This window comes from Diadema antillarum, unplaced genomic scaffold (assembly GCF_040938485.1).
Source record: "Diadema antillarum isolate AM-2024a unplaced genomic scaffold, OU_Dant_1.0 seq00001567_RagTag, whole genome shotgun sequence".
NCBI classification, from domain to species: Eukaryota; Metazoa; Echinodermata; class Echinoidea; order Diadematoida; family Diadematidae; genus Diadema; species Diadema antillarum.
This window is the reverse complement of record NW_027272289.1, coordinates 69,034-80,611: the sequence shown is the minus strand read 5'-3', so window position 1 is coordinate 80,611 and position 11,578 is coordinate 69,034. Positions and strand designations below refer to the sequence as shown.

General features: G+C 40.0%; 1 long non-coding RNA gene across 1 annotated transcript; it reads left to right on the top strand.

Annotated features, from left to right (window-relative positions):
- The first annotated feature begins 20 nt into the window (after positions 1-20).
- LOC139710796 (uncharacterized) lies at positions 21-4,446 on the top strand. Its single transcript, XR_011709482.1, has 3 exons — positions 21-89; positions 3,487-3,783; positions 4,320-4,446. It is a non-coding gene; the product is annotated as an uncharacterized lncRNA (long non-coding RNA).
- The last annotated feature ends 7,132 nt before the right edge of the window (positions 4,447-11,578 follow it).

Below are 11,578 nucleotides of genomic sequence, written 5' to 3'. Positions count from 1 at the left end.
CACTTCCTACCGCCTAGCCATACGTGCCGTGGTCTCTGGGAAACTAGGCAGAGAATCTACACAAACTGTTTCTACGACATCGCTATCAGGTAGGTAATATTTAGATATAGGTAGGCTATATTTTGTGCTTGACATTTTTTATTCCAAAGGTTCGTTATTCAGATGGTGCGCTATTCACACAAAATTCGTTATCAACGCAAGTTTCGTTATTCCGAAGGATACGCAGGAGGGTTTGCTTGAAAGAAAATGAAAGGGCATTCGTTATTTCAGAAATGAATTCTTACGTTAATCCGAATGTGGTGTAGGGCTCGTCATTTAAAAAATGGGAGAGATTTGCTCCGTCAATCCGACAGTTAAAACAGACAAAATGAATATAGTATAATGACTTGCACTTCAATGTATTGGATGTTCATTTCTTTGTTTTGGGAATTATCATATTCAATTCCTACATTGAATATTTTACATTTCGGAGTAACGGACCTTCATGATCGGATGAAAACAACATCTTGTCACTTTCGAACCATGGCACCAGAACCAGAAACTCGGAATTGAACCTTCAGAATATAGCGATCAGTAATCATTGTAACTGTGTTTGTAATATGCGTGTAAGCAGAGAGTGTGAACAATAAAGGCCGTGTCACACCTTTCCGGGCAAGCTACGCGGGCTTGTTGAGGGAGGGATTTTCAGCACGCAGGAGAATTTTCCGCGGGCGGACAAGAATGTTTGCGAGTTTCGCACTTGTTTTTAACCTGCTAAACGCGTGCTACTTACCTTCTACTCGCGTGTTTTCCGTGTGACCTGCGTTAGAGCTTTGAAACCGATCCGTTTTCTGTTACGAGCGACTTATGGGTACTGAGAAGTATCTTCGTTGGAGTAGCCTGCGAGGTGCTGCCGGTAAAGGCCGTGTCACACCTTTCCTGGCAGGTTACGCGGGCTTGTGGCGAAGAGGTAGTTTCCAGCACGTAGAAGATTTTCCGCGGGCGACCAAAATGTTTGCAATTTTAGCACTTGTTTCTTACCTACTAGACGCTTGCTACTTAGCTTCTACTTGCGTGCATTCCGTGTGACCTGCGTGAGACCTTTGAAATCGATCCGTTTTCTGTTACGAGCGACTTATGGGTACTGAGAAGTACCTGTGTTGGACTTGCCTGCGTGGTGCTGCCGGTAAGAGTCTCCTACTGGTGTTCTGCGCGTACCTCTGCGAGCGAACCCCACTACTCACTCGGAGCATGTTCAAGGCCTTGTCATACCGTATCTGAGGAAGTTTTGCGGCTAGACTTGCGGGGAAACAAATTTGCTACCCGGGGCTCTCCGCAGTTGGTCCGCATCTGACAGCTAGTACCTAGCGCGTATCTCGCCTGTAGTTGCCGGAGGTGCTCACGTGCTGGAAGTCCGATTTAACCGCAGCCAAGTTTTGATCATGACCAAAACCCCGTGAGTCGCGGGGATGCCCAGAGAGGTCCACGCATAACGCCAGTAGGAGGCCCTTAATGGCGGCAACACTTCCCAGGCAACTCCCACGCAGGTACTTCGCAGTCCCCGTATGCGGCCAAGATAATGACATTCTGTGGGACTTCTGCCATTCCTTCAGCGGAATTCCTTCACTTAGTTGTCAGTCCCTACGCGACTGGCACAAAGGTCACACAGTATACCCGCAAGTAGAATTTAAGTAGAACGCGTCCAGCAAGTAAGACACATGCACTGACTCGCCCAAATCCTTGTTCGCCCTCAGATATTTCCGGTATGCTGGAAAATCCCTACACGCAACAAGCCTGCGTAGCTTGCACGGAAAGGTGTGACAGGGCCTAAACATGGGTGCAGGTAAAAAAATTTGCGTGAACACCTCCGGGCGACTACGGGTGAGATACGTGCTAGGTACCACTGTCATGTGAGGGTCATCTACAGGAACCTCCGGGTAGTAAAAATTGTTCTTCTCAAGTCGTACGCAAGGCTGGCCCGGAAAGGTGTGACACGGCCTTAAAGGTCCTATTTACCTTTGGGAACATTGGTTTAAAAAGATGGTCAAGATGTCACAATTGATGTATATGTGTAGGTCTGTTGTATCACAAAACATCCTTCCATGTAAAATTTTTGCAATAAAGCCTAAAACATACGGAAATATTAGTATTTTTCTCAGGAAACCATAACTGTTTAGTCTGAAAACATTTTTATTTTCGTTACTATTGTTCACATTTTGTGTATTTAACAATACTTTACATCGATAATACGGATTCATATTTTTACAGTGGTTGTTTCCAACCCAAACTCACATCTTAGAACTATTATAAAGCACTAATGCTTGGCTTTTGATTCATCTGGAAATGGTAAAGTATACCTTAAATGAATACAGGAAACATGACGCATGCATAAAAGGTGATCTGCATGATTCGCAATACTTGCGCTAGACAAGATCCTTTGTAATATTTTTATAGATATTGTGATGGGGGAACAAGATTCACGTGTAATTTTATGGGATGTTTATCCTTCGTTGCTTTTCCAGTTATGATGTAAGAACATATGATTTGATGAAATTTGGTGATCATAAAGAGACAAGGGAGAATGAAAATCATTGTAAGGTGAACATTCAAAGAGGAATTATACCCAAATGATATCATGTAAATTGAGTAAGTGCAGCACTATTAGTAGAACACATCAGTGAAGTTGATTGCGGAAGATCTGACAATCCGTTCATGTGATATGAATTTGTAAAGTTTTCATATCGTCATTGCTGGATGAAAAGACACCAACAGTTTGTGACGTCATTCCGAGACAACAATGTTTGGAAACTGTAAAGAAAATCACACGAAATTTCAGATTTCAACAAAAATTACATACATGTATTTCCTCAACTTTTAACGGACATAAGTTAAGGGTTACAGTCATATTCCCTTGCTTTCTGAAAGAGATAAGTAGAGTGTTCTTTGATTGCGCTACAAAAATGGAAATTGTAGCATACTGAGTCCTCTTCTTAGAAGACGATGCGGCTCAGTGCTCAAGACCGAAGATTTTCAATTGTGTGGTCCGTGGTTGGAGTCCGATTATAGGCTAATGACCATGAGCAAAGCACTACTATTAGTTCTTCGATGAGAAATTAAAGCTGTCGATACAGTGGAAGTAAGTATGTAAGGACTTCCTTGGCGATAGCGTTCATTACATCAAAGCATACCCTTTAACCAGTACTGCAGGATTTCAATCGTCAACAAGATCATTATCAATATTGTTATCGTAAGTTTTAAAGTTCTGATCGATTGTTGTACACGACGGTAAAATTAAGTAGCAAAAGATAACAAGAGTAACGAATGTAATAGGCAGACAATATTGACCGTTGATACATGTATGTACGACAGGCAAATCGTCTCTTTCATTCTCAAATCCCTAGAACTAATAACGGTGTTGATTGGACTGGAGAACATGCAAATTCTCATCTAATCCTAGCTATCGTGATGCCTAAGTCATGTTATATCTTACGCGTTTTCTCATGATAGCTTCATTGGTCAATCTTAGAGTTGTTCACGTTAACTCGACGTCTATAAAAGTGAGGTGGACGGAACGAGGGTCATGTCTAAGCCAGAACAGGAAAACTTCAGTGCTGGTGACTTACCAGCTGATAAGAAGAGAATCCTGTCCGAGACACTCGGTGGGCGACACTGAGCAACTAAGCAAAAGCGTAACCGGACGTCGCGTGGTTCTCGCGGGACTTGAACCCTCCTCCACTTACAGAATCACCGTGACTGATGCTAACAACCAATCTACTGAGATAGAGGGAACCACTTCGTCTGGAGGTAAGCAAAATGAAAGATGAAAAAAAAAGAAGGTTTTTTGAGACAATTATTTCCGGTACGAAAATAGATAAGAAAAGCCAGAATTATCTGAAAATCTTTCTGTATGACTCACTTTCGTATTCCTCGTTTTAATCGAATGCCAAAAACATCCCTGAAAGTGAGACCTTCGTTGCATTTATTCTCTCATATTCTCAAACTAGGAGTTAGAGTAAACCTCTTACAGTCAGATGGGAAAAACTCCCTTCAAGGGTAAAATTTGTATAACGCATTAGTATTTATAGCGTGGTTGCTTATTACCTCAAACCTCTAAATCATACACAATTTTGAATAGACACGATTTGTTGTAATGATCTGTAACACGTATTCATCGTATCAGATTGTTATGGTTACGATAAGAATGAACTTTATAATCTCATAACAGCAAATGGTCACATGTTCATAAATATCTAAATGTTTATGCTTAAAAAGCCAAAAAACAAAACAAACACCAAAAAATGAAGACTCCACATCTTTCTACCGGTTTCGACAATGTTTAGTTTTAGTGGACAGCGCCGAAATCAGTCAGGTAAACTCTACGGCTGTATCAATGAGATGGGTGGTGAGAGGAGGTTGTCCGGACCAGACCAGTACAGCCCAGGTGCGGGTAACCCACCAGCTAATAAGAAGAGAAGCCTGTCCGACCACTGCAGTGTACAATCGGCCGGTGATGGGCCAATACGTCACACAAAGTCATGTGGTTTTGACTGGACTTGAACCCTATGCTACCTATAGGATCACGGTATCATCTGCTAGCGTGACTGAAGTCCTCGCGACCACCTCGATCGCAGGTATATTGACATTTGGCTATTGACCTCATGTTACCTCTTCAATATATATATGGCACACACTATGGAAACACGAATAGGCACTGTGTGATACTCAAGCCCACACAACATAACGTTCACATTCGATATCAAACATGGTTGTTGATAAGTACTTCACATGTCACAATTTAATTCATAGTAACGGCACTACCGAAGTTACTTTGAGACGCCTTTGGACACCGTGGTAGTCATGAATGAAATTTATAAACATGATTACAGTGATTCTTGTAATTAATCTGATTAGTCGAATTTTCTCTGAACTGTTTCATTCATTGCTCTATTCCTATCTTCGAGAGATAATTTTTCAAATGATAGCGTTACCTGACAGCCAGTTTAATGCATTTGACCTTCACTTTCTTCCTACACTGTGTCATCTGACTCGAGAGATCCTCGCTCTGTCGCCAATTTGAGAGCTCAATATTGGAACAAAGACAGTATCACTTTCGTATGGAACAGACCAGGTTGTGAAAACTTACGCGGGAACTTCCAGGGTTACGAATACAAGCTCGTGCAACAGAGCAACCAACGAGTCATCAGTGACGGCCTTGCGACAATCACGTCTAAAACGTTTGACAACCTTATGGCGTGCACCAGCTATGAAGTCCGCCTACGGGTGGTTACCGAGACAGGAGTGGACACGCGATACGGTCAAATGGAAAGCTTCGAGCGATCAACCAGTAATGCAGGTGAACCGATTCAGATATATCTTACTTTAACAGGGACCGTTCTGATTTTATCTTTATCAATTCTAGATGTGTCTTTACAACAGTGGCGTTGTTTGAGATTTTTTCCCCAATTTACACGACAACATGAAAATATGGTTTGCATTCCTACGTATAGATTAATAATTTCTGTCAGCAAATAAGGCATAACAATTATAGGTAAAATTTTGTACAGATATTCGATTGTACAGCCTAGATTCAAAGGAAACTTGCAAAAAAAAAAATCTCCCATTAGGCATATTTCATAAGAATTCAAAGGAACTCCAAAATGATGATACTCATGGTAGCGCCAATATCACTGAGGTACCTCGTACATTCAATATCTTTACAGCACCTGGTTTGGCGCAAAACGTCAGCATCAGCCAGCTGACTTCGACAGACGCACAAGTGACCTGGAACAGACCAACCGAGCCGCCTTGTTCTGTGAGTTACTATTATGTAACTCTCTACCTTTTGAACACAGACCTCTGCATTCCTTCTTCATCTGAACACCGGGTCGACAGCGGATGGGTCAGCAGTCAGAGCGAACTGCGACGGGTTTTTGACAGCCTCTTTCCCTACACGAACTATAGTGTATGTGTTAAAGGAAGTAATTCATACAGGCAGGTTGGTGCTGATGCGTGTACAACTTTTATCACGCGCCATGCAGGTTAGTGTTGATCTGCCCTCCCCCTCCTTGTTATATCTCCTGTTTCGACCTCTTCCTCATTGACCGTTGATACTATCTTTCTCATTTCTTGTTCCTTCGAAGGACGAAGCTATTCCAATTTTTCAATATTTTAAATCTTATTTATTTCAAGGGCAATTAGAATTACACCTTTATCACCTCAGTAGGCCTAAACTACTATTTAAAAAAATGATAGCATATATTGACGACATGATGCCGTGTGTTCTTTGCCAGCGCAACGTAGAACATCCATGAATTGTCTTTTTTATTCTGCAGCTTAAATGATGGAACACTGATTTTCCACCAAAGAGTATATTATCTTATGCGATTAACTCTCACTATTGAGAAAAAAAAAATAGACGGCATTACTCTATCCGAGTAACTCACACTATACTGTGTAGGTCAAGGGCAGAAATATCGCATAGAGTTAATCCCCCTTTGAATCACACTAGTGTAGCACTCTTGTTAGATACATCACGATCATATTGTGAATGATGACAAAAGCTTAATTCCAAATGTAAAATGATCCGTGAATTGAATCCAGCTTTATTGTTTTCCAAAGGGATACTCGAAAATATCGAATCCAATGCACATCAGGTGACATTGGTTAATAGAAGTTGAGAGTGGTCATTTCTCTTTAGAAACGGTCTTTTTGTCTTTTAATCTTTTGGTGGACAAGAAGAGTTTATGCTCATGTATCGTAACCAACTCCTCAAGAGGTCATGAAATAGTTAAGTGTCAACTCTTGTGAACCCTGTCAGTATTGACCATTTAATCAATTTACTTATATGCATGGGCCTCGTGGCCTGAAGATACTACGAAGGGGTTGAATACCCAAAGGTCGAAACTCCTGGAACACACTGTTCTTCCACATAGGGGAATTTAGTTGAATTGTCCGATTTTATGTACTTCTGTCTAAACAATTAATGGTGCCACATAATTTACCTTTTTGTTTCTTTACAATGGCGCTTGATTTCTGTCACTTCAGCTTTAATTATCTTATTTCTTTTAATTTGACGTCACTACAAAGTGCACCTACTATATTGACAACGAATATCTCATTCCAATAGCGCCGGGACGCCCTGTTGGTGTAATTGTGGTAGAAACTGCGTCTCTTAGGCTTACATTCAGCTGGGAGAAGCCACGATGCGGCGAGCGCCACGGACCAATTACCCACTACGAGTATGCTTTGACTGACACTGCTTCTGGCGTCGTCGTAGAGCAGAGAAATGCTTCAGTGGAACCGACGCAGGAGGTTACTACTCTAAGAATTCAGCAGCTCAAGGCTTTTCATTCTTACAGTTTCAAGGTCAGAGCGTGTAATTTTGATATCTGTGGAAGCTACAGTCCGGAGACCACGAGGAGAACAAAAAAGCCGAGTAAATTGACAACATTTCTTCTGTTATATACAATTTTATACTTAAAAAAAATTTTTTTTGATTTAGTTTGCTCTATGACGAGTAGGCAGATCCTGTGTGTGTGGGGCGTATCACTATAAAGAAAAAAAGGAAAGATAAGAAAATATTGTCAGTGATAATGAAGTGGTCCTACCATGATTATTCTTCTCTTTCAGTAACCCCTCTCCACCTTACCCTTTGTCCACATATTTACCCTATGTTTCCATTATAATGTTCCTTTTATGCTGACACATTAAAGGACAAGTTCACCTTCATATACATGTGGATTGATTGAAGGCAACAATGTTAGTAGAACACATCAGTGAAAGTTTGGGGAAAATACGACAATCCGTTCAAAAGTTATGAATTTTTAAAATATCTGTACAATCACTGCTGGAGGAGAAGACTACTACAGTGCATGATGTCACATGCGTACAACGATATAAGGAAAATAAAAAGAGAATTTCACAAAACTTGACCTTTTTTAATAAAGTGCACATTTCCTCGACTTGTTACTGACTTATGTTAGGGATAATATTATTCCCCCTGACTTCTGAAAGAGAGAAGTCGAGGGTTCTTTTATTATGTGAGAAAAGTGAGAATATCTTGAATTTTCTTTATACTGTCTTTATATAGTTGTACTCATATGACATCACAAGCTATAGTAGTCTTCTCATCTAGCCACGACTGAGCAGAAACTTCAAAAATTCATAACTTTTGAACGGATTGTCCGATTTTCCTCAAACTCTCATTGATGTGTTCTACTAATATTGCTGCATTCACTCAACCCACATGTCTATGAAGGTGAACTTGTCCTTTAATGGTATGGAAAGGAAACGATTGTCTTGTGTGTTCCTCCCCCCCCCCCCCTTTTTTTTTCCTTGTAGTATCTCATCTGGTGTGTAGTGGGACATCTCTCTTTATCCTAACTTTCATCTCTCCATCTTCTAGGGACCCGCCCGGCGACCATTCTCACCCCTCTCATCCCCGCATCGACCAATCAAACCCCGCAGGTGAATATTGTAACCATGGCAACAGAAACTCCCAACTCATATCTGCCAAAATTGTATCTAAATCAAATCTTCTTCATTCCGTCTATGCAGAGAAAATGTGGAGTGAGGAAAATATGAATAAAACAGAGAACAGGTCTATGAAATACTTATGCATACACTTTATGCATCTACAAACAAAAAGAAAGAGAAGATGACATAAAACTTTGTGCAATTCAACAACTATTTGTAGTAAAGCTCCTTCCAAAGGTATGATCACATTGTCTTTTCATGTCCATGGAATATGCTACATGTAATTGCTTTCTGAGCCATGGAGTAAAAACGAGCCAATTGGGTCTACATATTCAAAATCTGTCAGTTATTTTACTCCAGGTACACACTGTACTACATTAACACATCTGGAGTCACATGCTTGCTGCTTTTCTAACACATTTCCTTGATTCCAGATCTTTTCTGTATCGTCTCAAACCAAGATAAACCTTGTATGCTAATTTCATTGATTACTTCAACTGTTCTGGATGAGGGAGACTTTTCACACGTTGATATGATCAGCAAGCATGTGTCAAAATATCACTATGAAATGGCATAAACCTTCTTCTCTTGATAACGAGTCACAAATTTAAAACTGAAATGACTTAAAACAAAGATTTGAGATGGAGTTTCTGTCCCCATCGATGCATTTACAATTGTGTGTATTAGTTCACACCTGTAGTATACATATCGTATATACATTGTATCATAATACACATATATTGTATACTGTAGTGGACCATACCATATAAGCTACCATTACACACTTGTATAAAATGCTATTAGTAATCTTTTGAAATATTATAAATTATATATTTCATCTTTGCAAGAATCTTGATATCTGATTGATTGACAGTGGATCTCTGTTTTCCATTTTGCATGTTATCCCATATCGAGCAAAATGTGTTACATTCCCCATTTGCCTTTCTATAGATTTTGGCTGTTCTGCAAACAGATACCATACTCACTTGCATGGTTGATTCCCAAATGGTCACTCACCTACATAATTACGCATTGGGGAGGGATTTGCTTGCCTGTACATATGATCAACCTGCCTTATCCCTGTTCTACAGAAAAAAACAACAACAAACAAACATACAGTCAAACCTGCCTTAGCGGCCACCTGTCTATAGCAGCCACCTGTCTATAGCGGCCACTGCAAAATCCCCCCGAGAGAAAAGCCCTGTTAAAGACCCTGTGTGTAGCGGCCACCTCTCTAGCGCGGCCAGCGGCCACAAATTTTGTTTCCCGCGGGAGATATTAACCTGTCTATAGCGGCCAAAAACCCAATGGAGCCGTAGCCAAGCCGATAATTCAGCGTATTTTTCCGTTTGGTAGCCTGCGAGCAACGTTCAGTGATCGCCACCGCTGCATTCATCCCTCATTCAGTCATAATAATGCATGATTCTTCACGAAAATATAAACATGCTACTGTGCAACAATTTCATATACAACGGCATGGTTAGATGCATGAAACACACGGTGTATGCATACATACACACATACATGTACATGTAATGATACAACGATGATACATGTACATGTAAGCAATGCACACAAAGTTGGATTACCTGTCTATAGCGGCCACCTGTCTATAACGGCCACTTTTTCCGTCTCCCTTGGGTGGCCGCTATAGACAGGTTTGACTGTATATACAAATAAATAAATGGAAAAAAAAAAAGATAAGGTGTCCAGATTTCAAGTGCAGATTTCACAATTTATACCAATGCTATTTAATTTCATAAGAAGGGTTGACCACATTGATATTGGAATCATTATTAACATGCATGTACACTCACTGGGATCTCATAGTAATATTTTTCTTACCAGTCAATATTTTCTGACTATTGCATGATTGCATGTTGGCATGTTTTTGTGGCTTCAGCAGTTGTATCAATACCTGTTTCTTGCTTGCATCTCTGCATGATACTCATATGTAATTCTATTTTATTCACTCTATATTCCAAAGTGATAGCTATGGTGTTCTGCTGCCACCCAATCTTATGGTGGCCCAAGATTAAAGGACAAGTTCACCTTCATAAACATAAGGATTGAGAGAATGTAGCAATATTAGTAGAACACATCATTGAAAGTTTGAGGAAAATCAGACAATCCGTTCAAAAGTTATGAATTTTTGAAGTTTTTGTGCAGTACCCGCTGGATGAGAAGACTACTGCAATGTATGAATAACTTAGATGTCACATGCGTACAACAATATAAGGAAAATATAAAGAGAATTTCACAAAATTCCATCTTTTGAAAAAAGTACACATTCCCCTGACTCGTTACCGACAAATGTTATGGGTAATATTATTCCCCCTGCCTTTAGAAAGAGGGAAGTCAAGTGCTCTTTTATCATGCGAAAAAAAGTGAAAATATGTTGAATTTCTTTTACAATTTCTTTATATTGTTGTACGCATATGACTCACAAGCTGTAGTAGTCTCCTCACCCAGCGGTTCCAACACAAAAATTAAAAAATTCATAACTTTTGCATCGATTGTCCAATTTTCTTCAAACTTTCACTGATGTGTTCTACTAATATTGTTGCATTTTCTCAATCCTTATGTTTATGAAGGTGAACTTGTCCTTTAAATGTAGTGGCCATATGCATTGTACCTGAGCAATTTCTGTATGTGAATGTCCACACCAGTAGATAAATCTCAAACTTACCAGACTCATTATGTATTGCACATTAATATTTTGAGAGATGAAACACATGACACATACCTCTTATATCTTATTATTGGGGATCATTTTCTTCTTTTATGCCTTGTAATTTCGTACTGAAGTTATGCTTGATATATCTAATCCTTGCCACATGTACAACTGTGATTTATGGTTTATGCTATATCATGGTAATATCCTTGTAAAAACTCTCAGTTTTAGCATGTATACAAAGTGATGTGGGAACACAGGGCTAGATTGGAAATGTGCAATATACCACATCTAAATGGAGAGGGTTACAATGTGCTGCAAGAAGGTGCCTTGTTGAAAACTTGGCGAGGTACCTTGATGAAAAGACAAAAAGGTGAGAAGCTGACCTGTCATGACACGCCCATCAGGCGTTAAAGGGACGCAGTCCTCACGAAATTTTAAAAAATATGT